Here is a 4299-nt window from a genome sequence, read left to right on the forward strand (position 1 = left end):
GGTTGAATAAATCCCACTTGGAGGAGTTTTTCTAATTCTACCTTGATAATTAATTGCGGATTGGGATTCATTCTTCTTTCTTTTTGTTTCATAGGAATTAAATGAGGGAGGAGAGGGATTCTATATTGAATAACTTCTGGAGGTATGTCCTTAAGATCTTTATAAGACCATACAAATATATTCCTATATTCCATAATTAACGACTTGTAACTTGTCAATTCATCCTCTGGTAATTGAATCCCTACTTTGATGAGTTTTGGATCCTCCTTCTTCAAAGACATATCCATTAATTTGTAATCAAGGTTGTACACATGAGCTTGTTCTGTAGGGCCTTTATACCAATCATTTGAAATTTGATGTTTCTCCAATTTCACAAAAAAATGGTTGTATAACATGGAATGTGAAAGAATACTCTTTATCTCTCGTTGTTGTATTATGTGCTATTTAGCTTGAGAATGCACCGGGCGTCTGGCTATAGAAGATAAAATAATGTTTTGCAAGAATCCAAGTAGTCTAATTGGTTTCAACCATATAAATACAAACTATTTTGGATTTCAATGTAAAAGCTTAATCCTAATATAAAGTACTTAGAAATAATATTTTTTCTAACTTTAAGATATTATAAGCATAATTTCTTTTATTATTTGTTAATTTTATTTATTTATTTTTATTAGTATTATTTATTTTATTTTATTTTATTTTATTTATTTATTTATTTATTTTTAATTTTTAATTTTTTAATTTTTAAATCCTAATCCTAGACAGTGAGCTTCGGCAAGCTGTAATTCTCAATCTGACCGTCCGATTGTTGTAAAACTTCTACCACTACTGTCTTTGCAAGTCTTCTAAATGCTCAAAAAGTTCAATCCAATTCAACTTACAGATTGCAAGAAAACGCCATAAATCCACACTGATGTCCCTTGAACGCCGCCTAAAAAGTTGATGACGAACCTTGACTTACAATTTCTCCTTCTCCAACTGTTAATTCTCATTCAAACTTTGTATATATCTCCATCTTTAAGTCCCCGACTTAGCTCGCCAAAATTCACCTTATTCTAGCTAGTAGATCTCCAAATATCACAGAAATCCTAAAGAACCCCAATCTGCCAACTTCTGATACCTCTTTAAATTAACGATCAAATATCCTCTATCCATATCATTAGATTAACATAAGTTTTTGCATGCACTCGACATACTCAACCATCTAGACACCTCTAAAATTTCAACCGCAAATGAATTTTAGTCTCAAGATCTCCTATTACCTTTAATGGAAATTTATCACCTCTTTTTGGCCTCTCCCATAAGAATCCATCTTTAAGTAGATAACCATAGGATTGATGTCTAATATCTTTGAAGGTCTTATCCATCCATCCTTCTTCCTTCTTCATTATGCTCAAGTAAGTTCCAATATCCCTCAATTTGCCTTCATACAAATCCTTATGGAAAATTTCAGCCTCATCATTAAAATCCATTCCACCTGTAGAAAATAAATTTCCGTAGCTCTTGTCTTCTTGACCTTCACTCCTTTCATTAGACACCATTTCTTCTTCAAAGATATATCTGGCTCTAGACAACATGTCTGTGTGAGCCCAAAAGTTGGTTCACATTGTTGGTTAAACTAAAAAAATCTAAAAAAAATGAGGATTTTGATTATGTTTTGTTATAATAAGTTAGTTATAGACATTAATGTTAGTGGCTTATTGATGATTAGTAGTGGAAAGAAAAATCAAGGGAGAAGGGAGTGGAAAGAAAGATAAGAAAAAGAGCCAAAAAAAAAAAAAAAAAAAAAAAACAAAAAGGCCAAGAAGAAAGAAGGAAGAAGGTGAAGAGGGACAAAGAGAAGAAGAAGAAAAAGGAGAAGAAAATAATTAGAAGTAAATTTATTGTGATGGGTTTGTCAAATTGTTGGTTCTTAATGATCTAGAACTTAGATTTGGATGTATGAATAGTCAAACTTGATGTTTAAATATGTTTTAAACACATTGGTGGAGTTAGTTTTGTCAAAAAATGCTTCGAATTGGAGATTTTGGGCATGTCCAGCACTAAAATCGGGTTTAGGACTTAGGGTTAATGTGGGCCCTTGATCTTGATTAGGGTTGGTGGATTCGGATGGTGGAGATGTGGCCGCCACCCTTTGGTCTCTTCCTACTTGGATAAGAGGGTGGGGGTGGCCACACTCGCTCTCTCTCTCTCTCTCTTTTTTTTTTTTTTTTTGGGGCGAAGCCATGCCAAATTGCATCCCCACGTACCCTTGTTCCTATAGAGCTGCAATTGCACAGCTGTAGTGTATTAGTTATCTGGAAATAGAACGTCAAACTTTACCAATAGTTAGATCTTGTCGTTAGCTCCCTCGGGACAGTAGGCCCGCTTTGTTTGGAGAGAAAACAAGAAAGTTGTGGTGGTTTTAGTGACAAGGAGGTCAGCTGCCGGCCAGATCTGGAGGTCCGACTTTGGAAGGCGAGTGTTGGCGGACAGTATTGAATTTGGAGCTGAAACTTTTGTGGGGTATGGTTCTTGTTGTCAGCTTTGCAAGGACTATTTTCACGCTTAGATTGAGTAAAGGCCAAGGAAGTTATGGTGGTTGGAGAGAGGAGGAGTCGGCCGTGGTGAAGATGTAGCACTCCGCCAACTCAAGCTACTTTGGAAGGTCATATCTTGGAATTCACTCAAGATTTTCAAGAAAAAATTGTTGGAGGTGATGCGGCTTCAATTCTAGTTTCTGGAATGCTAAAGCATATGCGTTGCACAACTGGAATGGAACAAGGGCAAGGGTTTTTGTGGCCAGGGGTGCTCTGACTAGGCCGAGAAAGTCAGGCAACTTTGAGGCAAGATTTCTCTTAGCTTAATTGTTGTTTTGCATTGAATTTTGTTGGAAGACAAGCGCTTGTAAGTCTACTTTCTAAAATAGCAAAGCTTGTTATAAAAAAGTTAGTGATGCAACCATTGTAGTGGAATTCGTGCAAGGGGGTCGCTACCATGACTTGGAAGGTGGCGACTTCCAATTTTCTTTAATTTTTAGGATGAATCTTGGATGAATTAGGTCAATTGCACGAATTATCAGTTGGATGATAAATTGACTTATGGTTGGATGAATGAATCTTTAGATGAAAATTAGATGAACAAACTTTGAATGAATGAATGTTATAGGATGAATGAGATTTAAGGGATGGATGATTGATGAAGGGAAATTTAGGATCAATGAACTTAGGATTTATGGATGAACTTAGGATTTATGGATGAACTTAGGATTTCTAGATGAACTTAGGGTTTTTGGATGAACTTAGGATTTATGGATGAACTTAGGGTTTATAAAAATTGCGTGTGAGTGAAGTTAATCTACTTGATTACTAAACGCAATTAAGGGTGGAGGAATTTAGCTCACATAAATGGTGCGTTTGCCGAGAGCCGATCTTAGAGACGTTGTCTAACAATTTTTTTTTTTTTTTTTTTTTTGAGTTGAGATGATTGATTACATGGAGGAAGGAGATAATAGGAGCAAGATGATGGGATCGTGATTGGAAGGAGCACAGTAGAAGGTATGTGGGTCCTGGGGATATCTATGGTAGTTTGTGCTAGAAACCTTAGCATGTGATCGAGAGGCCGGTGGTATACTAATTGTGCAGGAAGCTAGAATTGTATGAGGTAAGCCATCATACATTGAATGATCTATGTTAACTTAGGATTGTAATTCGTCGTTGTCGTTGCCTGGTTAATGGGTAATGCCTCGGCAGTGAGCTGAATTGAGAACGAGGAGGATTCTAGCCACGAAGGCAGAATCACAATGTCTCGTTCACTGACCGCGTAAGCCCCACAACATAAGTTGTACTATATGCCAAGATTGGACTAGCGGGCTGGTTTGCCTTGGTGAATTCCATGTCATCGCCCGTAAATACTATCTTGGTGGTTTGCGTTCCCTACCCACCTGAGGGTAGGCTAGATTATTAATTATCAATTTAAAAATTTCAAAAATTTCAAAAAAAAAAAAAAAAATGGGTTGGTAGGGTACCACATACATCTCTCCACAAATTCTTTTGATCCTTCAACTATCCTTGATAAGCTTATCATTTGGGATTTCTTCAATTCAGTCATTTCCACCTTCAAATCCCGTATGCCCTTGATTAATTCTTCAAGAGTGTAATTCTTCACAGTCTTTATTCTTTTTTGAGGTGGCTCTAGATTTTGAGATGTAAGTACTGGTTCCAACCTTGATATTATACCATGAGCCTTAATCTTCTGTTGTTTAGCCAAAAGTCCCACTATCTCTTTTACTAGCTTCCAATTATTTGTAAAACCACTCTC

The 4299-nt window shown here is 36.3% G+C and overlaps 1 long non-coding RNA gene across 1 annotated transcript; it reads left to right on the forward strand.

Annotated features, from left to right (window-relative positions):
• The first annotated feature begins 2203 nt into the window (after positions 1-2203).
• Positions 2204-3952, forward strand: LOC149986665 (uncharacterized). Its single transcript, XR_016500097.1, has 2 exons — positions 2204-2825; positions 3462-3952. It is a non-coding gene; the product is annotated as an uncharacterized LOC149986665 (long non-coding RNA).
• The last annotated feature ends 347 nt before the right edge of the window (positions 3953-4299 follow it).

The sequence above is a fragment of the Physcomitrium patens genome, chromosome 22 (genome assembly GCF_059467195.1).
Source record: "Physcomitrium patens ecotype Gransden chromosome 22, ASM5946719v1, whole genome shotgun sequence".
Taxonomy (NCBI): domain Eukaryota; kingdom Viridiplantae; phylum Streptophyta; class Bryopsida; order Funariales; family Funariaceae; genus Physcomitrium; species Physcomitrium patens.